The sequence below is a fragment of the Ursus arctos genome, unplaced genomic scaffold (assembly GCF_023065955.2).
Source record: "Ursus arctos isolate Adak ecotype North America unplaced genomic scaffold, UrsArc2.0 scaffold_7, whole genome shotgun sequence".
NCBI lineage: Eukaryota > Metazoa > Chordata > Mammalia > Carnivora > Ursidae > Ursus > Ursus arctos.
In genome coordinates, this window is record NW_026623089.1 from 2449939 (window position 1) to 2474465 (window position 24527).

General features: G+C 56.4%; 1 long non-coding RNA gene across 2 annotated transcripts in view; it reads right to left on the reverse strand.

Annotated features, from left to right (window-relative positions):
- The window catches only part of LOC130543039 (uncharacterized), a 415403-nt gene extending 392018 nt beyond the window's left edge, over window positions 1-23385 (reverse strand). For both annotated transcript variants that reach the window (XR_008958058.1, XR_008958057.1), the window contains exon 1: window positions 23280-23385. This is a non-coding gene — a long non-coding RNA (uncharacterized LOC130543039). The remainder of the gene's footprint in view (window positions 1-23279) is intronic.
- Between the last annotated feature and the right edge of the window lie 1142 nt (window positions 23386-24527).

The window sequence follows — 24527 nt, forward strand, 5'->3', positions numbered from 1 at the left end:
GACACCTGCCACAAAATGGACATCGCGCTCAGTGAAATAAGACACAGAAGGACAAATATTGTGTGGTTTCAGTCACGAGTCCCTAGAATCATCAAAATCCAGGAGACCGAAAGCAGGAGGGTGGGTGTGAGGGGCTGGGGGTGGGGGGACGAGGAGCTAGGGTCTCGTGGGACAGGTGACACCATTCTGGAGATGGAAGGTGGTGACAGGTGCACACCACGTGAATGTGCTCCAGCCCACTGAATGGTATACTTTAAAATACTTGAATTTTTTTTAGTGGTTAAATTTTATGTTATCTATATTTTACCAAAAGCTTTTTTAAAAGAAAGAACAAGAAAAGACAGGAGAAAGGCAAGTGGGAGGAGGAAAGGCAGGCGACGTCAGGCAAGGGGTAGATCACAGAGATCACAGGGCAGCGCAGGGGCCCCAGGGAACCGCGGAAGCACCCCAGGGTAGAGCTGGTGCTGGACCACAGCCACGCAGGAAAGCTCAAGGCCGGGCACGACCGCGTCAGTCCCAACGTGGCGGGCTCAACACCACCACCAGCAAGTGGCTGACTCAGGACGGTCACTCCAGGAGCCCGAAGTCTCCGGCCACCTCCCTGCCAGCAGCAGACAGCATCTCTGGGGTGAGAGCGTCCTAGCCGCGGCTCCCGGCACCCTGAACACCACAGCTCTCCGAAACCGAACGCATTCCAGAAAACAGCACCTACTGTGGGCTAGTTTTGTGCTACAAGTTTTAAAACTTGTATTTTTATCATAGAAAATCGTGAAGTGTGCAAGAAAACCGAAGTTACGAGTAGCCTCGCCACCCAGAAATGACCTCCCTCACACATCCCGGCATATAACATGTACTTCCAGACTGAAGGAAACCAGAACGTGTCACCCCAAACAGGCCACTCTGGCACAGTGCTTGTTTTGAATTAAAGGCACTTGCACAAGAAGGACGCCTGACCCTCCCTTTGATCCCTGAAAGCAAGAGATGAAACTCCCACGCAGAGGGTGCCCTCCCTGTAGCAGGAATGAAGCCGTTCTTACCATGAGAGACGGGAAATGGGGGTGAGAAATCTGTACAAACGAACCTTGTCAAGCGAGCCCTTCCTCCCAGCGCCGCCTTCAGCCCCCGACAGCCCAGCGCAAACCCCTCTGCCTTGCCCGCTCGTCACAGACTCCCGGCTTCTTGGCCTGAAAGGCCTGACAGCTTCCTGCTCTGGTCACTCTGGGGGTTCGCTCACATGCAAAGCTTCCCACGTACACGTGACAATTCAATAAACTCTTCTCTGTGAATCCGCCGTCTATCAGTTTAGTCTTAGTCTCAGCCAGAGACTCGAAGGGTAGAGGAGGATTCTTCCTTCCCTACAGACACACACGTCCAGAGAAGCGTCCACCTGTGCACGCACACACACATATGTGCACCTGTACACATATGCAGTGTGTTGTAGTTTTCATCTTTAACAAAAATAAAAATTACTGGGGCACCTGCATGGCTCAGTCATAAAGCGTCTGCCTTCAGCTCAGGTCATGATCCCAGGGTCCTGGGATCGAGCCCCGTGTCAGGATCCCTGCTCAGCGGGGAGTCTGCTTCTACCTCTGCCCCTCCCCCCACTCGTGCGCACGCGTTCTCTCTCTCTCTCTCTCAGATATAAAAATTACTGTGTTTGCTCTTTTCTGCACTTTAAAACTTTACCCATTACAAGTCCCCCCCCCTGTATGATTCACTCTTCTTTTTCAATGATGTAGCCAGTGGAAAACAGGCACTTGACGGCCCAACTGCATTTCGCGTGACCTGATCCACACCTCACACGAGGGCGGCTCCAAGTCTGCGATGCGGTGGACACTGCAGGCTGTGGACCCTCATGGCTGAGCCGAGCGCATGTGCAGCACATTCCCAGCGGGGAAATCACGAGGCCAAGGGGTGTGCACGTGCCCCTCGGTGCCTGTGGCTAAAAGGTGCCCCAGAAAGCTACGGGGGTGAAGTGACAACCCCTAACAGGAAATCAACTTGGACTTGATTAAATTTGCTAAACAAACGATGGGATTTTGATGTACGGGTGGGGCCGATGTTCAATACAAACACACTGCCACAGATCGGGGACCTGAGCGCCCCTGGGGAGGTGCCCCTGCACCTGCAAACACGCCCGGCAGCCGCGCCCTGGCCAAGCCGGCGGAGGACACAGGGTGGCGGCCACCTCCCGTCTCTCTCGGCCTGCAGAGGACAGGAGCTGGTTTGCACAGAGCTGCCCGTGAGCAGAGCAGGCACGTGGCCCCAGCCCTCAGGGGCACATCAAAGGCCCCCCCATCCCGGTCTGCCCCTGCTGGTGTTGATGGCATTGATCTTGTGTCAGAAGTTAGCGGGATTCTGTTTTAATTGATGGCCTGTCAGCTGACCCCAGGAGTGCATTATTAATGAACGCCTCGTCTGTACTGTCCATTCACGGCCCTCGCGGGGCTGTGAGCATCTCACGGCTGCAGGGCATAGGACCAGGAGCCCCACAGGACCCACCAGGCAGCAGTAACCCAGGGCTCTTAGCACCGTCTGCCCACACTGAGCGATCATCCTCGTGATCCTTGCGAGGTTCCGCTCAGGGAGAACGGCACTCCCCGGCCTGCAGCTCCTGGGCCCTTCATGACCACACAGCCTGACGCGAGTGCCATCGGCAGGCGGCATGGAAGGTGTAAGGATGTCAGTGGGAGGGAGCGGGTGGGCGACCCCGTACACGCTGCAGCAACCCAGTGGCCACCGTCCAGCACCGGCTGGGACACGTCCAGGAACGAGGCTCTCACCTCCTTTAAAATGCAACTCCATGCACCTCCCACTCTGTCTGTGGAGCCGGACTCCCACAGAGGGGGAGGCAACGTGTCCTACCCCCAAACACCTCTCCTGTGGACCAGGCCGAGCGGAGCGGCTTGGCCGGAGCGTGGGCTCTCTCCTGCGCGAGAGTGTGACGACAGCACCCGTCTCCTCAAGGGCTGCAGCTGGGGTCCCCCGGTGTCCACGCGGGAAGCTGCAAATGCCCGCTGCTGTCGCTGTATTTCTACCTGAAACGTGGGCCCCTGTTCACCCTAGTTACACCACACCTGCTTCGTCTGTTCCACACACGTGTGTCTGCGGAAACCACACTGCATCCTGACTGCTTGACCCGATACGATATCACCCCTCAGAGCACCAGAGAAAGTTCATCCAGGGAAGCAGTCTCCCGCTGTCCTCCCCCAGCATTGCGGTAAATTTTCAGACAGAAAGATTATAGCAGAAGCCCCAGCAGGATTGGCTCGTTTCACTCCATTAGTGAACATTTACTCTGAGTTGTTAAGTATGTGTGCTTAGCTTTGCCAGTTAAGTTCCCAGCTGCTGTGGTAAAGGGCAGAGTCCCGGAGCGATAGAACCGTTAGACTAAGGGCAGCTGGAGCCCCGGACGGCACAGCCGAACCACGTGGGTCAGCGGGCATTCTGACACGGGTTTATTCAGAAGTGCAGTGTTGTTGGGGTGCCCGGCCCAAGCTGGGGGTGCGGGGTGGGCAGGGCTGCAGTAAATGTGAGTGTGGCCTGTCCCTGACGGCCAGCAGGGCTTTTCTCTGCGAGAAGGAAAGAGAAGGGACCGTGTGAGGAAATCACAGGTACCAGGGGGGCCACGGGCAGTCTAGGGTCTCCAGGGACCCCGTGCAGCCAACCACTGACCTTGCCCTCCCATCATCCACACAACTGACATATTCACACAGACCAGTTAGCCAGCTCCGTACTGCCACCAGGGCCATCACCCCCAGAGCCCCCACCCTGTCCCCCCACACCCGCCAGCCCCTCCAGGCCCCACACTGCTTCGGCAGCCACCCCCAAGGAACTATGTCTCCGCAGAAAAGCCCAGTCAGTGCAGCCACTCGAGACCAGATGCTACAAGAAGGGAGGGAACTGTCCACACAAATACCTTTAGGGGAGCCCCGACTGCCACACCCAAAGTCAGGCCCTATTAACAGGGAAGGAGGCACAGATCAAGCCTCTGGGGGTGTCTAGGGTCCTCACTGCTGATGGACTCTCTCAAACACCTCCACTGGCTTCCGTTGGCTCAGAGAGTCAGGCCTCTCCTACCCAGCACTCTCTCAGCCTGAGTGACCTTCCAGCCTGCACTGAAGCCCAGCTCGTTTCCACCCTTCACCCACAAAGCCACAGATGGCTCCCACACGCTGAGTGTCCACTCAGGGTCCACGATTTCATATGCATCTTGGGTGACATGGTGGGTTGTGTGCTGGCCTAGTGCCCAGAACCTGGGACTGTGACCTTATTCGGAAATAGGGTCCTCACAGATGTAAGGTAAGGAAATCATCCTGGATTATGTGGGTGGTCCTTGAATCCAGTGACAAGGGTCCTTTATAGAGACAGAACGGAAGACACACAGAGGACATCTGTGTGAGATGGAGGCAGAGATTGAGCTGATGCTGCCAAGGGGCCCGAGGGCCACAGTAGCCCCTCGAAGCTGGAAGAGGCAGGGAGGATCCCCTGGAGCCCCCAGAGGGGGCGCGGCCCTGCCTCACCTTGACTTCAGACTTCTGGCCTCCGGAAGGTGAGAGGATCGATGCCAGTGCGCCGGTGTGTGGTCGTTCGCTGCAGCTGCCCTGGCAGCAAGTACAGCTGGCAAACATGTGGTGTGACCAGTGAGCAAGCAAGGAGCTGCTGTCCTATTTCTGCCCCGACAACACGTCTGGGGAAAGAAATACACAAAAGAGACCGTAGGGAAAACTTTCTGTACTGAGCCACTAGGGGAAACGTCACGGCTCCCGGAGTAACCCTCGTGCAGTCAGGGAACAGGAGTCCTGGCAAAAGCAAAGGGACCTAAGCGCTCGGCCCCTGGGGGGTAAAGGACGGGAGCCTCCTGCGCAAATTCTGGCACTGGGTGCTCGGAGTTGCTTGTTCCGAGGAAGGGTTTCCATAGCACGGGGATGGGGTTGCATTGCCACTCTGCAGAGCAGCAAGCATTTGGCAGACAATCCAAAATCACCGAGTGTGCACGAGGCCTGTTTTGCAGAATCCTAAGGGGCAAGGGGAGGAGAGGCAGGAGTCCTACTGAGCACTGGCTCTGTTGCCTGGAGTGGCCGCCCGCTGGCCAGAGACCAGAGGCCAGTTCAACATCTATGATGTTGGGCGGTGCCTTGACCTGAACACTCCCCTCTAGGAAACACACGGTCTTCTGGGACTCCGGCTGGTTTCGGGTTCTTTTGCCTTTTCATAGCAACACGCTTCTATTTTTTTTTTTTTTAATGTGAATGATTTCAAACAAAAGCAGTGATGAAATATACATGAACATTACCATGCATGGCTTTTTAGCTAGAAAAATTTCCTCATGGTTAGAATAACTGCTTCAAAGGGTTGTATAGCTGGGAGCCATTTGATTACGTTAACACAACAGAAACAACATTTGCAGAAAGCACAAATCTGATAACCACGTCGGGACCAGTAAAGCAGTGTATTAATCAACAAACAAATGAGACATTGCATTCCTGGACACCTCCCTGAAGTTACAAAAGTGTCCACAAAATGAGCAGTGTGTCAAAATCACTGCCAGAGCCAGGCCCTTGGCCCTGCCCTGCCCAGGGGGACATGTGTCCCCTGCCTCCCTGAAGACAACTCTGAGGCCATCTGGGCTCCCGAGCTCCCTGTGGGCTGCTCTGTGGCCTCTGTTGCGGCTGCATCTGTGCTCAGCACCTCCCTTTGCTCTGTCCTGCCCTCAGGCACTTACAGACATCATTCCAGGAGCCCCTTAGAAAAATACCCTGCATGAAAGCCTTTGTCTCAGAGCCAGCTTCCCGGGAGCTGGACCTGTCCTGGCTGAACACCCTCCTGTCCCCATTTCAAGAATCCCATTCCCTCTTCAGTCTCCTCAAGAAATCTGAACTCTCCCATCTCCAAGTTGTTTTCAGACTGTGTTATTTCTACTTCCTCGGGTGTGCATTTTCCTGTGTGGGTTCTCCTCACTTTCTCAGGGCTATGAGGTTTTTGGGGTTTTTTTTTTATAAGATTTCTTTTTTTTTCAAAGATTTTATTTATTTGAGATAGAGACAGCCAGCGAGAAAGGGAACACAAGCAGGGGGAGTGGGAGAGGAAGAAGCAGGCTCATGGCAGAGGAGCCTAATGTGGGGCTTGATCCCATAACGCTGGGATCACGCCCCAAGCTGAAGGCAGAGGCTTAACAACTGCGCCACCCAGGCGCCCCAAGATTTCATTTTTTTAAGTAATTTCTACACCCAATGTGAGGCTCGATCTCACAACCCCGAGATCAAGAATCACACGCTCCACTGACTGAGCCAGCCAGGCAGCCCTGGGCTGTGAGTTTCTTACTCTGATTTGTCATTTTTGTTTGCAACTTTTCCTGTGGACATTTTCCCTCTTGCCTGATTTTGCAATTGCCTCAGCCTGACCCAATAGGCTGTAGGGTTAAAGCAGATTTTACAAAAAGAATTTGGGGCTAGAAAAGCCTTGATCTCACCACTCCATCTGGTCCCCTTCCTGGACCTCCCTTTGGTCTCTTTTCACTCACATACACACACGTCCTTTTCTCCAGTCCTGGCCTGGGTGATTTCCTCCTGAACCTGGCTTCTTCTGTTTATGTGCTTATGCGTTTCAGTGTTTGCTTATCACTTGTGTCAGCAGCAGGGGAGGGAGGACCCACTCCCCCACCTTGCCTTAGAAGCCCAGCCCAGCTCTTCAGCAGACAAATCCACATGTTCAAAGGCCCTTCTGCATTGAGTCTAAATCTGCCTCCTCTATGTTGTCTTTATTAGCCTATGTCCACCCTCTGAAGCCACCTAAAAAAGGTTCCCTTCTTCTGATGTCCTGCTAATAGGTGGTCACTGATGGTGGTTCCCATGCCTTTTCAGGCTAAACATCCCTGTGCTGCCTAAAACACAGTTCTGACTTTTACTCCCTAGAAATCTTTCCCTGGATGCACTCCCATGTGTCAATTAATATTTAATTCTCTTAATAAAATTTTCTTAATATAATTCTCACCATTTCATTTCGCCATTGACAAGTCTACTTAGACTCCTAATTTCACTGCCAGAATCCTTCTGTGTTCAAAGAGTTATGCGCCCACGGCTCAGCAATCCCCCCAGGACATCCCTGATAGACGGCCAGCCTGCCCTTCCTGGAATATTCTAGACGCGGAGAACACAGTCACCAGCCAGTTCTCAGACCACAGGACAGACACCAGATGTGTAGGTTCTTTCATTGACTCCAAATCTTCCTTCGAAAAGACGAATGTGCAAGGACATCAGATGCAACACTCCTCACTGACAGCTGGGGGAGAGGGCTGCAGGCCAGACGCCCAAACACCCATGAAATAAGGGACAAATTAAGTAAACTGATGTAAATCATGCTGCAAAGAGACGCAATCTGCAAACGCTGACACTGCGTGTCTAATGCCACCAACTGTCCAGGACACGCTGTTATGGTGGGGATGGGGGAGGGCGGCAGTATCGTGAGCATGAACTGGTTTCAATATGTGAATACATAAATAAAAGCGTATATATGTGTCCATATTTGTAAATAGCTAGGAGAAAACATCTGAGTGGTTGCTGCCAGCAGCTGACAATGGCTCCCTGTCGGGAAGAGACTAGAAAGGCACAGGGCAAAACATGAAGCAGGTTTTCTGTTTTATTACTAAATACTTTCACAGTGTTTGAACTTCTACTGTGAACATATACAACTTTTGTAAAAAAAAAAAAAAAAAAAAGAAAGAAAGAAAAGAAAAAGGGAAATATATTTTCCAAGGCCATGTGCAAATGAAAAATAGTTCTAGCAGCCCAGGTAAGCATTTGCTCTCTACAGACCTGTGCTAAGAGCACCACGTGCCCATGCTTACTGAGCCTCAAAGCAAGCCTCTGTCACCACCTCCTTTAACAGATGAGAAGGCAGAAGCACAGAGAGGTCAAGTAATTTACATAGGCCACACAGCAAGAACAGTGCTGGTCAGGATGAGCAGCCTGGCGTCCAACCCAGAGCTTGCACACCCAACCCCTGCCCTGCCAAGGGCTTCTTCAGCCTGAACTTGTGTAGACAATGCTCGAGCACAGGAGGCAATGTCCAGCAGCTGCCCCCTCCTTCACGAGGTGGCCCCAGCACCCTGGCTGACACACATATTCCCTGGTCCCATGTGGGCCCTGAAGGCCAAGGAGACTAGGTCTCACGTGCCTTTGCTCATGAAATCGGCACAGTGCCTGACAGCAGAAAAGACTCAATAAACTCACATTCTAGAATGTTCCAAAATGCATTCCAGATACAGTCATATACATTATGTGTTAAGCCAGGTATCTGAAAGCCTTGCTGTTCCTGAGTCTGTGATGTATAAGTTATGTGGCTTGGAGCATATCCTTAGATTCTCTGTGTCCATTTTCTCACCTTTCAAAAAAAAGTACCTCTTGGGCTGCTGTGAGGATTGAGAATTACAGGAATGGGAAGATTTAGCAATGCTGGCCACACAGAACTGCTTAAGGACTCAGCTAAGTGTTTATGTTTTCTCACAGTTGGACCTGGACTGCCTGGTTGGGGTGGCAGGTGTCTGCACCTCAGAAAGGTGGCTGCTGTTGAGTGACACACCGGGACCTGACATTCCAGCCCCCCCCCAGCAGTCCCCCCCAAGGGCAGCAGGGCTGAGCAAGGCCCACGTCTGCTCCTATTGTTCCACCAGAGCTTCTTAGGCCAGTGAGGTTCCATCTAGAAGCTTCCTCCTGTTGGTAAACACCTGCCATGTCTGCTCTGCCCGCCCACCTGCCAGAGGAAGACCAACCTCCCATGGGGGAGCCCCTTACGGAGACTGTCTTCAGGCCCAGGGTGCCCCTGGAGGCCAGGCGCAGAGAGCAGACATGTGGGCCCTTCAGAGCCGCCTCTCAAAGCAAATCCCACGCTGCCCAGCTCCCAGGGAAGCTCCTCCTCAGGTGAAAGGGTTTCTGCACAGAATACTCCTGATGACTCTTACAAATGCTGGCTAACTGAGTTAATTAACAGAGTGAAAATAATGGTGAAAACAAAACAAGCTAATGCCGCTCTCCATGGCAGCAGCAAGAGGAAAATAAAGCCCTTCAAAATTCTAAGACACGAGCAGACCTATTTATCAGTGCCTGATTAAATACCCCGTTCCTTTGGAAAATAAATTCCCATAAGTCTTTCCTCGACTAGACCAATAAACTGCTACTTAAGTGTTTTTGTTTGTTTTTTGCTTAAAAGTTTTCCTAATCCCTCACTCTCAGCTCTGAAGCCAAAGGCCTACATTTAAAAACTTAACTAGGGACGAAGGTTTTAATTCCTTGGTCCTCTGTCCTTTCCATTTGTCTCTGTATCCAACAGGGCACCCTGTCCTCTGTCCATGGTGCTGGACGAGGAAACCAGATGGACCAAGACCTGGGGTGAGGCCATACTCCCCTCTGACTAGCTGGTGGCCACAGACAGTCCTGGAATGTGAGTAAGTCCCCACTGGGAGGACAGGACAGACACATTTCACCCAAAGAGCCTGTCTTCTTGTCAGCCCACATGCTGCCTCTCCCTACCCCGCTCCCAACCAGCAGGCCCCACAGACTCAGGGAGACCCATGGTTGAGGGGAAGAGTTGGGGCTTTGGGCTCAGACTCACAGACACGTGCTCAAATCCTGCCATGCACCCCGTACCTGCCCTCACCTCTCTGAATCTCTGAGTCGCCATCACTATTCGGTTTTGCTGTGAGCCTCCAGTGTGTGTAAAATGCCTAGCTCAGTCCCTGAAACACTCCAGCCCTGACGCGGCCCTATTACTGAGTCTGTGTGCAGCCCAAGGATGCGGAAGAGGCAGGGTCCCGCATGCAGACCTGAGCTCCATCCTGGATGCATCCTTACCCTCAGTTGTCAACAAAGAAAAATGTATTCACCTGTGTTTGATAAGGAAGCTTTCTTACTTGCCAACTTTGATGCATCTTTCCAATATACCAGGCCCTTAATGAAGATGTGTACAAGATTAACACACACAATTAGAAAGAAAGCCTTTTTGTCTCATTCGATACAGATTCAGCTTTTTATTGCACAATTTATAATATCTTCACATTTTCAAAGTCAAGGAACACAGAAAGGGGAACTCAGCATGCCAGAGTGTATCACGTATAATTATCTTTGGAGGAAAATGAGAAGAAACGCATGAGATAAATCTCATTGCCCGCTGAATAGTGAAAACCCACAAGAAACAGAAAAATGTCCGTAAGTTTGTGTTCATGAACAAAAACCCTTTAAATTGGCTTCATACACCCTTTGTGACCTTCAAGGATGTGGTGAAGTGCCCTGGCCAGCATTTTGACATGAAATAACAGCATTTAAGGAATCCATAATATCAGATTCTCAATGGGTTTCATAGCCTTGGCTGCCAAGGTCAGAAAGACAGGCAGCCAGGAGCACTGTGCTCAGCCACATTCATCTGTGGGTGGGGTGGGGGCAGGACCCCCATGCGTGCCTGCCTGGGGGTCAGAAGGCACAGGACACTAGCCAGGAGCCCCAGGCTGCCCAACAGGCTGTGCCCACGACCACCCAGCTTCACGGAACAGATGCCTCCTGCCCTGTGCATTGCCCACTGTGGCCAGAGGCGCGGAGGGCACTGCCTCCCTGAACGTGAAGGAGGCAATGGTCCAGAAAATCACCTGAACCACAGGTTGAGCCAGCGACACTGGGCTTTCTGGCCCCTGCAGCTGGACAGAGATCCTTAAGCAGCCACCATTTCTGAGACAACTTGGCAAGCCGAGAGTTGCTGCCGAGGCCCGGGTTTGCCCCTGGGCCTTGTGGGGGCACAGGAAGGCAGAGCACCCACCAACCAACTTGAAGATCACAGTGGGCATCTAGTGACCCTCTGCCCCTCAGAGCACCAGGCAGGAGACACAGGACCACACTGGAAGAGTTACTGTGACATCAGCCTGACACCTGCAAGTCCCCCAGCCACCTAACAGGGAAGGGGGAAGGTAGTGAGGAGGGAAGGGAAGAGGGGACATGAAGGGAGAGAGGGAAAGTGTGAGAGGAGAGAGGGGAAGGGGAACAGAGTGGAGGATGGGAGAGGGAGAGGGAAGGAGGTCAGAGGAGGGAGTGAAGAATGGGGGAGGGAGTAGGAAAGTGGGAGGGGAGGGGGTAGGAAGACAGAGATTGGGAGGGGAAAGAGGGCAGGGGAGGGTTGGGGAGATGGAGGAGGGAAAGGGAGGGGGAAGGAAGGACTGAGGGAGGAGAGGGAAGGAGAGAGAGAGGGAGGCCTAAGGAGTGAGGGGGAGGTAGGGAGACTGAGGGAGGGAGACAGAGGGAGGTCTGAGGAGGGAGAAAGGGGGAGGGGAGAGAGGGGGAGGGAGGAAGGGCAGGCTGGCTTTTGGGCAGACACACCACCGCAGTGGGAGCTTACAGGAGAGAAACTATTTCTTGTGCAATTCATATAACAAGAGCATTAAAAATAACCTGTGGGAATTATTTTGACTTTCAAGAAACTCTTAAAAGGCTACTTCCTCTCTTCAGGGTAAGATGCTTTCTGATGTTAAAAACCCAGGAAGACAGTAAAGAATGGTCTGTGGGTTCTCAGGGGAAAGCAGTGATTTTAGAGACTGGGAGAAACCAGGAGGTCCGGGTGTTCTCTGGATCCTTAACCACCAGCAAAGTGGGATCATTTGTTAGTTCCCAGGAAAAACGGGCTCTGGGGGCTGGGGATGCTGCAGACTGTGGGCAGGGGCCCACCGACAACGGGACACATGGAGCACCAGCCGACTGGACAGTTAACATGGAGAAGGTGGTGAAAATCACGCTGGGTTTATTTTGCCATAATCATGCAAATGAATGGATTTGTTTGTTTTTTTAAGACTTTATTTATTTATTTGACAAAGAGAGAGACAGCCAGCTAGAGAGGGAACACAAGCAGGGGGAGTGGAAGAGGAAGAAGCAGGCTCCCAGCAGAGGAGCCTGTTGCGGGGCTCGATCCCAGAAGGCTGGGATCATGCCCTGAGCCGAAGGCAGATGCTTAACAACTGAGCCACCCAGGCGCCCGGATGAACGGGTTTTCGAAAGCTTTAGGCGCAAGCAGTGGTGAGCTGAACCTCCTCGCACTTGCCGAGGGGCCCGTGATCACTCCTCCTAGCTCAGCAGACCTTTCCGGGTCTGCGCGCCCTCAGGTTGGGCCCTGGCACCTCCACAGTCTTCTCCCTGCTACTGGGGTCCCCGGCTACAAGACACACTTGGCCCCCCACCCTGGGGGCCAGTCCTCTCCCCAGGGATTGCACATGGCCTTCAGCCAGACACAGCAGGTGAGCTGGGGACATTAGGCCAACTTCCCAGCTCAGCGAGGAGGCTCAGAGGGCTCCATCCTGGGGGTGGCAGCCCTTTGTCAGGGAGACCTGCACCTGCTTCCCCCCCAGGCCCGACCTGCATGTGCTGGGGCCGCATAGGGGCCAGCATCCCCCACCTCCATCCTTCCTCCAGGACACCAGGCCTCCCTCAGTCAGGGGTTCAGGTGGGAAAAGTGGCTCAGGCTCAGCAGTTTGGCCAAGGCTGTGCCCTGTCCTGGGGGGGCCCCCAGCCTCCAGACTCCCCCGGTTGTGGACAGTGAACAGGCTGCCGGCAGCTTGCTGGCTCTCCCCTGGGATGGCCAGGTCCTTTAATGGACATGCACACAGTGCTCCAGGGTCCAGGGCAGCCCCCCTCCAGCCGCTCACTGCCGGAACTGGGCCTCTCTGCAACACTCCCCACCCCTGCTGTGTGGGGTCCCCTCAGCCCCTGTGGGGGAGGCCACCAGGGAGCTCCTCAGGGGTGCTGGAGCCCCTCATGGCTGTGCCCAGTAACCCCAGGCTCTCCCAAGGGACACACCCGGGGGGGAGGGGCATCCAGCATTTCTCCCTCACTGGGCTCCCCCACAGCTTCTGGGGGCACCACTCCCCAGGGTCCTGCCAGCCCCTCAACCTCTGTATCCTGAAGAAGTGCTGCCGTGTCACAAATCCCCTTTTCCACCCTGATGTGCTACTGCTGAGGGGCAGCCCCGAGGTGGGAAACAGGCAGACGGAACTGGAGACAAAATTACATGTCCTTGCGATGAGGTCACAGAAGGCCAGCTGAGGACAAAGCAGACCTGATACAGCCCCCCCCCCATGGGATGTATGTGACATTCCTCAGGCACCCCTGGCTGCTCTAAAGCTACAGAAAGTTAACCTAGAGAGACCACAACCCTACAAGACAGGAGTCTCCCTCAGTTTACAAATGTCTCAGCGATCTACTGGAACTGGAACGAAGTGTTTCTACCAGGAACCCAGCTTCCAGGAGGAAGTGTAGAAACAACTCAATGCCCTTCAGATCTGCAGCCCTCTGGCAGATATTGGAAGCCCGCAGAGTGTAATGTTCCTCCAGGAAGTTCCCAAATACCTGCGCTAATGCCTTGCTGGAGGGAAAAACCACCTTAACTTGACAATGGCCAGGCCTCCGGTATCCTGTGAGTTTTCTTTAACATATGAAAATCCCTTTGAAACCTCCCTTTTCCTCACCTCCCCCAACCCCATAATGTATAATCAGCCACCCCTCACAACCCCGGGCAGCAGCTCTTTCTGCCCTTGGGTCCTGTCCCCGTGTTTTAATAAACCACCATTTTGCACCAAAGACGTCTCAAGAATTCTTTCTTGGTCGTGGCCTCCAGACTCCACCCCACTAAACCTCACCTATACTCCAAAACCACATCCCTTGGGCACCTGGGGGGCTCAGTCGGTCGTGCTCGCTCACTATTTCAAATAAATAAGTAAAAGCTTTAAAAAAAATTACATGTCCTTATACCTGCAGCCCATTGACACGTCCTTGAGGCGGCCGAGTACAACACCGAGCTCCCAACCTCCTAATGTTAATGCCTCGCGCGACGGAAAAACAACTTCGGCTGACAACAGCCAGGCCCCCAGCACCCAGTGAGTCTCCAGCACACACAATCCTTGGGAGCGTCCCTGAGCTTCACTTCCCGGGCCCCAAAGTACATAACGCTACTCCTCACAATCCCGGGGCGGCCGCAGCTCTCTCTGCCCCGTCCCCGAGCTCTCATAAAATCACCATTTTGCACCAAACATGTCTTAAGAATTCTTTCTTGGCTGTCGGCTCTGAGCCCCAACAACCCTACTCCAAAAACTACATCAAGCCCCACACGTAGTCTCCCACGCCTGACTGGACAGGCCAGCACGTCCTGCAGGCTGAGGCCCCTTCAGACCCAAACTGGGGAGAGGCCGTGACCTATGGCCGAGAGGGGGGCCTGGGCCTGCAGGGCAGAAGCCCGCACTGATTTCAAGCACAGGGGAGCGGGGAGCACTAGCCGGCCTTGGGAGGACAGACCCCTTCTGCCGCAGAACCAGAGGATCCCAGACCTTCAGAGGCCCCGTCCAGCATCACAGGTCCTTCTGCTTCCCCTGCGGAGGCTGAGCTTCGCTCAGGGGAGGCCTCCTCCGTCCCTGCTGCAGGGGTGGGGCTCTAGTTGCTGCCAAGGGTCCTCGAACATCCACTGTCCCCTAGTCCTGCCCCCCATGCCCTCCTTGTCACTATGAGCCCCATGTTCCTCCAGAACCATGCGCTGCCTCCTTCACGCACCAGGGCAGCTCCCCGCTGCTGCTCAAAGTTCTCAGAAGGGACCCTGGCTCAGGCGATGCTCCCCCAACCACCAAAGGCTGGTCCTTGCTTCCTGCTCCCAAATCTCACCCCAGCATCTGCCTTCAGAGTGCACCCCACGGGGAGCCCACCCTGACTCGGAGACTAGTGTGCAGGACGTTTCTTAGGGTCCCTCTGAGCAGGACCCTCTGGGGTAGGGGAGCAGTGGGGGGTTTGGTCTCCACAAAGGCCTAAGCCCACCCCACACGGAGCTCTGCCACTGGGATGCCTGCAGAGGGGCACCTGGGCCTGATGCTCCAGGCTGACACCACAAGAAGGGGCACGACCTCCGGCCTGCTGATGGCAGCCCCCGCAGCTGGGCGCATAAACCTTTCCACCAGAACGGGAGCTGGGCACAGCACGGCCTCTTCTACAAAAGAGGGCCCTATGTGTCATCCACACGAGGAGCTGCTGTGGAGAGCCGACAGAGGGTCTTAGGAATGATGCTGGGCATGAACTGAGATGAGCCGGCCAAGCGGAGACACGTGGTCACCCTAGTTACAGAGACCTCGCCCTGGGACTTGAACAAAAATACTCATTTGAAGCAACCGCACTCACTGCTCAGAGCCGTTCCTCGGTGTCTCTTCGTCACCCTCCAGCTTCTGCGGTTGCCAAGATGTCAAGGGTGCCCTCCCCGTCCATGGGAGGAGAGGAGAAACAACCGGCAAAGGGTCACGCCCAAATTCGTGGACAGCCAGCACCCAGCATGTATCTGCCACACGCGTCCCCCATCCCCGTGCACTCGGCCAGCAGCCTGACCTACTACCCGGGGCTGGCGACCCGGCTTACTGAGGGTTCAAGGGTCTTCATTAATGCAAAGCTGACCAGGGCCCCCCAAAATAATTTTTTTATTTTTTTAAATTGTGGTAAAATACACAGAACATAAAACGTACCATTTCAGCCATTTTTTAAGTGCACAGCTCAGCGGCACGAAGTCCATCCCCTGCGGCGCAGGCGTCCCCACCATCTGTCTCCAGGACGGTCTCATCCTCCAGACTGAACCTGTCCCTGTGAACACAGAATCCCTTCCTGCCCTGGACACCACCGTCTACTTCCTGTTTCAGATACTTGGAGGGAGTGGAATCCTGCCGCCCTTGCTCCGTGACCCGCTGAGCTCCTTGGGTCCTGGGTGCACCCGCGGCCCTTGGCCCTTCCGCACTTCCCTCCTTCTAACTTAAATGACATCCCACTGCGGGGGGGGGGGGGGGGGCAGGGAACAGAAAGCAGTTCTCAGCCTCCAAGGTAGCCCGGGGGCCAGCGGTCGAGGGGAGAGGCTGGTCTGTGGGCAGGGCTGCGGGTCACAGCCATGACCTTCGGGGAGCAGTCTCCTGTCTCCTGAGCTACCCTGTTCTCCAGGCCACTCCGCGAGCAGCTTCCAGACTAATAAAAGCAAATGGAGTTTAGGTTTCTCCTAATGAAATTATGGGACTTCTGATGTTCGCTTGAAGGAAGAGTTAATTCTGAAATATGGCGCTCATCTGTGGTTATCCTTTCAAGGGGAACAGCACTGCTCGCGGGGCCTGGCTGCGCGGGCACTGCCCGAGGACCCTGCTGACGGGCAGGGCAGGGGAGCTGGCGCTGGGCTCTCACGGGTCACGGGCAGCCCTCCTGCGGCTGCCGGCCTCTAGGAGCCCTTGCACAGAATGAGCAGCCTGGCTGCGGGGGGCAGCGGGGGCGCTCGGAAGTGGAAGCAGCCCCTGCACCCTGCCTGCCCGCCTGCCTGGAACCCAGCCACAGGAAGAGAGCAAGCCCTGGCTCCACGTCATCCTGTGAACACGCTGGGTACGGTGAGGCTGGCAGCACAAGGCAGGGGAGGGCCCAGTGCCCAGGGACCCAGGAGGCTGCAGGGTCACCGACCAGGGACACCCTGCTCCCTGCGGCCAGCCCAGAGCATCCTGTCTGCGTGTCATTTGCTCAGCACATCCCAAGCTTTTGGCTCATCCCCCTAACACATTTTTAGGGACCCCACATGGGCTGCCCTCATGCCACTGTGCAGGCCCAAGCAGCCCCTTTGGGCTCAGGAGGCACAACAGCTACTGATGCTGGCCCAGTCCCTCCCACCCCTGCCCACACCCCCCAGCCGGTTCGGGCTGCCCAGCAGTCAAGGCCCCTGGCTCCCTCACTCCTCACAAGGACCCCCACCCAACAACACCTTCTGACAACTGCTCTCAGGGACCAGAGCACCACACGGCTGTCCCCTCCGCCCTGGACCCCAAAGCCCCTGTTATGTCCATGCTGCTGTTGTCTTGGCCGGCCGGGAGCCACCCCCCACCCTGCCCCCAGCCCCCTTCTGCCTCCCCTCCTGCTACTCAGTCTGGCACCTCCCTCCCTCCAGCGCAGGCCTCTCCTTCCATGGCCTGACTCACTGCTGGTGCACTGCCACCCTGTGAGTGACCCCCGGGGGCTCCACCACACCCTTCCCACCAGCCCCACCTACGGAAGAGCAAACCAAGCAGAGAATGCCCTGACCGCCAGGGCAGCGCAGGAAGGCCTAGCCTGAGCATATCCTTGTTCACAGACGGGGATGCGGTGGGAGCCGCCTCGGCCAACAGGGATGGGGCCAAGTCTCCCAGAGCACACATGCCAGAAACAGCACTTCCTGCCTTCTTTTTCAATCTCCTGGGGCCTCCCTGTGGCCTGATGCCCAGACATGGGGGGAAGAGGGGAGAGGGCCGGTCACGGCCCCATTGGGGGCATCCCCACCCTGCCCCAGTGGGCCTCATGTCCGTGTCTGTGGTCCAGTGGGGCCGCTTCCCTCTGCCCCCCCCCACCCCGCAGTGCTGGCCCCTCCTGCAGTCCCACCCCCTGGAGAGACGCCGGGGTTCTCTGTGCTCCCCCAGCCAGGGAGGAACCCGTTGGGGGGGGGGCAGTTGTCTCCTCTCCTTCTGGTAGCCTGCCTTCCTCACCCACCTCCCCCTGCCCCCCAAACTAGGCTCCTTCCTCCCCCAACCCCATCCACCCTCCGGTGGGCAGAGAGCCCAGGAGAAAGGAGGGGGCCTCCCTCCCCAGCTCAGGATTCCCAGGAGGCGGCCACTAAAGGCAGACACCTGCTGGGATGGGGGTAGGGAGATACAGGGAGAGTGTACACAGAGGATTAACTTCGGAGAAAGGCCAGCAGAGCTGATATGCAAATATCTCGCAATCTAACATCCCTCTAGGCACAGAGCAACTGAAACCAGATAAAAGCCAAGTGTCACCATTTCCACCTTCCAGCCACTCCTGTAAATCTTCAGAGCCAGGCCTGTGACTTATAAAGCTCCAAAGTCTCATTTCTAAGTGAAGTCCACACTAAAAGGCAGCGCATCTTAGAAAGCAAGCTTCAGGGACGAAGCCGCCGTTGTTACTCGGGACGAAGCCTTCGGAGCTGGGGAGGGGAGGCCAGGACCCCGCCTGATGCGGGCCCTGGGATGCCTGATCAGTGCCTGGGCTTCCTTCCGGAAAAAATGAGTAGAAGTTAGAGGGTGTTTTTAGCAGTAACTGGATACTTATATTCATGTTCTGCCACCCAGACCTCACCGAGGACAGGGGCCGCTGCAAGCCAGGCGTGCCAGGAAAGCTCCCAGTGGGACTGCCCTGCCCCTTCTCCAGCCTGAGGACAGAACAGGACACACTACTCACAGAGATCCGGGGCTGTGAGAAAGCACAGATTTCAACTGCCCCATCATCTGGTGTCCTTTTCACAATTTCTATTTCGATCTAGGTTTGGAATCAATGAGTCACATGTTTGCACAGGTAGCCAGACGTGTTCCCCACAAAACTGTCAATGAGCAGGCTGCCTCCATCACTGTGTCCTGCTGGTGCATAAGAGAGGATGTCCCATGATGCGGCTTGGGGGGCGGTCCACACACCTGGTACCATCTCCACGGCGTCTGTCCAGCACAATGACACACGACACTTAGGACATTGGTGTTTGTGGAGAAAGTCGTAGCATCGCTATCCCCTTCCCTACAGAATCAGCTTCTGGGTCAAAGGTCTTCGCCATAAGCACTGAAAGAAATCAGTTCCCAGTTTTTATCTGCTAATGGAAGAAAGATTCTCTTGGTTCACACGGCTTCATGCCTGGAGAAGAAATCTCCGTCTAATCTGACTGGGTCCAGCCAACGTAGAGGATTTGGAGCAGACAGGAATGTGGGGGGCTGGGGAACCTCCCCTCCACTTCGGGGCCCATGGGACCCCTCAGCCTGGTGAGCACCAGCTGGAGCTGCTCCCAGGAGGGCAGGCCCAGATGCCCTGCAGGCCTCCCTCGGTGGGGAGCCTCCAGTGGGTAGATGGGACCAGCCAGTCACTGACCTTGGCCACATCTAAGGAGCGGGGGACTGGGGGCCCTGTTGTGGCCCGCTGCACCCACGGCCCCTCATAGGATCCTGCCACTAGAACGGTCACTCCAGAGTGGGGACTGAACTAAACATGCTCCCAGCAACACTCTGCAAGGTCATGTGCGGGCATCTCAGGGTCTCTCCTGGACAGCACACTGGGCCACACACACTCTGCTGAGGACTGCAGACCCTGGGCCGGAGCTCCCGCCCCAGCTCCCATCTGGACTCAGATGCTGGCCTTCCGCAAGACATCCCAGGGTTGTTGACAGGAACACAAATAAGACACGTTGGAAACGGGCTTGTATCTTCCCACACACATGCATGCACGCACACACACATGCACACACATGCACACGCCCCCACACCAGCCTCTCCTCCCAGACTGCCTGGGACACCGCAGCAGCCACTGTCCCTGCAGCTCAGCTGCACTAGGTCAGGAGTGCAGATCCCACCTCTCCCTCCCTGCACCCTGGCCCCACTCAGTGCATCCCTGCAGCCAGCCCCACTGAGGGGCAGAGTCTCCCTCTGCCCCTGGAACTGGGGCTGGCTTTGTAGCTGCAGAGTAAAGGTCAGGGTTCCAGCTCTCACCTGGGCTCCAGAGGCACTGCACATGCCCACTCCCTTTCTTGGACACCGTGCCACCGTGAGAACAAGCCCAGGCTGGCAGAGGTGGGGAGAGGTGGGATGAGAGGCCCCACAGAGACCAGCCAGGTCAGCTGGCCCCCGCCCAGCCCACATATCCCATGTATGTGAGACCCCCCACACCCCAGCTGGTAGCAGACACATGAGGGCGCAGACAGGGCCAGAGAAAGGACGTGAGGGGACAGAGTGCTGTTATTGTGGCCACAGACAGTTGGTACAGGGAGTGACAAAACACTGACCTATTTACATGAAAGCATAATTAATACCAAGCACTCCCAGAAAGATATGCATCTAATCAAATCGCCCGCCAGGCTGCACAGGGTGGCTCTGGCCTGGCTCCCGCACTCTGGAAACCAGAATTCTGCTGTGATAATCAGGTAAGTGCCACCTGTCCAGACACACCTTTGAAACAGAGCTGGTGAAATCCGATCAAGGTTAGTGGATCATATTGGTATGGATACGCTGTTGTTAAACCACACGATGCCCCTTATGTGGAACTGGGTGAGAGTACCGGCATTCCTCCGTGTTGTTTCTCACAATTGCATGTGAGCCTACGATTACCTCGAGTTTTCCCAAAGACCCACTGGCCTGCACGGGCTGAACAGCACAAAAGGCACGCAGAGGCCAGGCAGCTCCTGTGGAAGGCCACACCCTGGGGAAGCAGAGACACAGAAAGAGAGCGCACATCTGGACCTACTGGGGGTTCTGGGGATGGGAGGAGGGGGCAGCCCGAAGAAGCAAGGAACGGAAGGGCTGCCGGGTTTTGCAGTATGGAAGAAAGAGAAAAAAAAGGCTTCCCCCAGGATGCTCAGTGAAGTCCCCCCAAAACTGCAGAGTCTCATATGGAAATAAACCAAACTTATTACTTGGATAGGTCATTTGAGTTTGGGAACAAGTCTACTTTGCCAAAACGATTCTTCCCTCTTTAATTAAAATCCTTTATTAACTGCCAAGCCAATACTGTTCCCCAAGACAGACAAGATAATGAGCCCACATCCATAGGCACAGGCAGGATGCAGTCCAAGTGGGGGGGGGCGCTGGGGGGGCTCAGGAGAGGGGGCAGGCCCCCACAGACACGCCTCCCTCGGGCTGTGAGCGTGGCCCAAAACCAGGCACAAACTGTGGATGTGTCTGAAGATCCCCGTGGGACCCAGGGGGCACAGGCATCCTCCAGCCCAGAACTTTGCAAAGTCACCTTTTCTTCCATGGCGCCCCCATCGCTGGCCAGTGAAAGACAGTATGCATGCCGGATGGAGGAGGCCATCTGGGAGCACAGGGCCCTGGTCCAGCAGGTCTGAGACTTGCTCTCAGTCTGTGTCAGCTGAGCAAGAGCACTGAATATGGAAGGTTTCGGATGCCAGCGGAAGCTGGGCCTCTGCCCCAGGAGCCCTGGACGTAACCCCCAACAGGGAGCTAGGTCAGGGACAAGGTCACAAACGCCCAGAGCGGCCGCCATCCCCACCACAGGATGCCATGGGGACAGTGACTGTCCACCTGCTTGGTTCAGGCCCCCAGAGACGGCCCTGACCCCATTTTTTTCACTTCAGTTGAAATACTCCAAACACAGACAAGAACAGAGACCCATATAACAAAAGCCATGTATCTACCACCAGCCTTACCCAATCTTAAAACCATTCTCTCTCCTACCTGTAAGTCTAAAATAAATACCCATGAGTCTACATTGGCATACACAAGTGATTGAATAGACAAATGGGAAGAAGAGAAAAATCCCCCAAAATTTCCACGTAGAAGAATTCCAAGCAGTGTATTAGATACCCCCCTGAAGCCGGCCCTGACGTGTGGGCTGTGCATGGTGACTTCCTCCCAAAGAAGCAGTCAGCATAGACAGGGGCAGAAGTCAGTATCTGGACAGTGGAGACAGTCATGACCTCAGCCAGGGGATCAAGGTGAAGGTCAGCACTGTAAGTCATGTAGACAGCATGGACCCTCCCTAAGATGAGAGGAGAAGCGCACTTTACCTTTGTGGACTCCCTCCCCCAAAACCACTGCCTCAATCTAATCATGAACCTCGGACAAATCCCAGCAGAGCGACATCTTCCAAAATACCTGCCCAGACCCTTCAGACTGCCAAGGTCATTAAAAACAAGCCAGTCTGAGAGGCCGTCACAGACAGGAGGTGCCAAGGAGACAGGACAGGAAGTGCTATGTGGGATCTGGGGCAGAAAAAGGACAGGAGGTAAAACTAAGGGAATGTGGAAAAGTATGGACTTAGCTCATAATGATGTATCAGTATTGGCTCGTTAATGGTAAGAAATGAACCACGCAAATACTAGGGAACACAGGGTAGACACCCCATAGGCAGGGTGTAGACACCTGGTAGACAGGGTGTAGACAGACACCGGGTAGGCACAGGCACTCTCCGGTCTACCTGCCCCATGTTTCGGTAAATCTGAAACTAGTCTAGGAAATAAACACTAATTTTAAAAACCTAAACTCAAATGGTCCACACTGTCCCCCAGGGACCCTCGGCTCCCCGCTTCGAGGAGACACTGAAGGTTTACTGGGGCTTAGCAACCGGAAGCCCCATGCGGGGAGCCCACCCCACAGAGGCCAGAGGTCCCTGTGCTGGGAGCCTGGGGCAGCCGTGGTTCGTGTCCTGAGCGCTGCACGGTCCCCTCTGCAGGGGAGTGAGGGGCGCCGGGGGTGGGCCAGGGCTGGGCACTCCCCGGGAGCTGTCAGGACACAGTGCACCGTCTGCCTAAGGCCGTGGCCGGGTCCAGGAGGGGGCCGCAGGCGTCTCACCGCACAAACGCACACCCCGCGCGGACTGGGCCGCCAGCGCCGGAGGCGGGTCCTCCGCGGAGCCGGGTCTTCCGCGGAGCCGGGAGGCGGAAGTCTAGCGCGCCCGCCCTGCGGGGGTCCCCTGCCGCCCGCACCCCCGGCGGCCTCCAGGGCCCTGCTGGTACCGGGCCAGAAGACAACGGAGCCACAGAGGACCTCCGCACAGGTGCGCGGGGTGCGCTCCCAGGAAGCCAGGGAGGGGCCGGACTCCGGTCCCGCAGGCACGCTCACGGCACGGCTCGGCGCGCTCACGGCTTGGCGCGCGCTCCGGAGTGCGCGGGCCGGCTCCTCCGCGCTCCTCGGTCCTCGCGCGCCCCCTGGTGCCCGACGGACGCCCGGCAGGCGAAGCGGGCCGGTTCGGAGAGCGGTACGCAGCGCCACCGCGTGGACACGTGCCGCCTGCGCCAGCCCGGAGACCGCGGCGGGCATGGAGGCCCCTCCGGGGCTGACCCCGCGCTGACAGCTCGAACCCAGCAGCGGCCAGGAAGAGGGAGCACTGGCCGGGCCGTTTTGCACTCGCGGGAACTGAGGCTTGAGAGGTTCTTACTCTTTCCGGAAGTGGCAATTCGCGCCCAACCCTGTCCCTCCGAGGTCACCCCGGGCCTCTGCCCGGCCGCGCGGGCTGGGAAGCTCAGCATCACCGCCGGCCGTCACCCGCCCTGGGGCTGGAGGCACACGGGCGCCCCAGGAGACCCTGAGACCGCGGCACGCTGGGGGCAGGGGCAGGAACCCCACATGGGCAAGCCTCGCGACCCGCTCCGACCCCGACACCTGGTTCCAGGTACGGGCGGCGGCGTGCTTCCCGGCGAGGAGCCTGCGGGCCCGACGCACACATGCCTCGAGACCCCACAGGAGGCTCCGACGCCGCGGGAAGGGGGGGCGCAGTGGGACTTACCTCCCCAGGAGGTGCTCGCACTGGAACCGACCCTTCCAGAAGTGGGGCGTGCCCGGAGCCGGCCCCTCAAGAAAGTTGGCGGCCTGGACCGAGCCTCAGGGGTGGGGTGGGGGCCGGAGCCTGCGCACTCGCTGCCCGCGCCGCCCCGGAGCCTGCGCACAGAGCGCGGCGGTCGTGCTGGGGCGCGCACCTGGGAGCCCGCCGGCCCTCGAGGCCCGAAGGAAACCGAAGGTGGGGAGGGCGGGGGCGGACCCAGGGCGGCCCGCCCAGCACTCATTCTTCTAAATTAAAACGCAGCTCTCCAAGTCATTAGCGGGATGTATTTGTCAAGATAAGAGGACAGCATACATTGCAACGTTTCTTTCACTTGATTTGGAACTTCGGTGTTTGCGCACAGGATTAGAGGTTTGCTCCTTAAGTGCCGGCCCGCTCCCCAGGCTGCCCCAGGGCACGACGTCGCCCTCTGGGGCTTTGTCCATCCGGGACCCAGGAGCTCCGGCCCCAGGTGGGAGGGTCCCCCTCTGACCACACGCGCTAGGGCAGCCGGGTGCCAGGACTTAGCCTCAGGAGGCTCTGGCCCCCACCGCAGCCCCAGCACACCTGCTAAGGAGGAATACCACTCGCTGTGTCCAGGAGGGGCGGGGTGGAGCCTGGTTCGAACCCCCCCCCCCCCCCCCCCCCCCCCGCTCAAACACTTTCTGGTTAGCGACTTAGGCAAATCTCTGCACCTGCTTCCCCAGGGCAAAAACAGCACCGGTGGTACCCGCTGTGCTGGGTCCTCAGCAGTTTCTCAATAGCCGGCACTGTGCGTCCAGCAGCACCTGGCTTCCCATGGAGGGCAGCTTCCGGACCAGTTCTCCCACTTGAGGGAAGCCAGTCCTCGCCCCGACCTCCTGCACCAGCTCTGGACGCATTCGGACCTGCCTGGTCGCATGCAGGCCAGCCCTCCGCCCTGCCCGGTGCCAAGCACCCTCTGGCCCCCCAACTCAGGGAGGACGGGGCCTAATCAGTGTCTCCGCAAGCGGGAGGTTGGACTCTGGAACCATGTGACCTGGACCAGTCTTTCACCTCAGTTTCCCCGTCTGTAAAATGGGGTTGACATGCCTACCGGGCAGGGTCCTTGTGAGAATCCAGTGGTTGACCACGTCCATTATTTAGGGCTGTACCTGACGCTTTCACACCAGGTTGTGGTAGCTGTTGTTACACTGAATCATTAACACAGGAATTCATACGGAGGACAGTGCGACC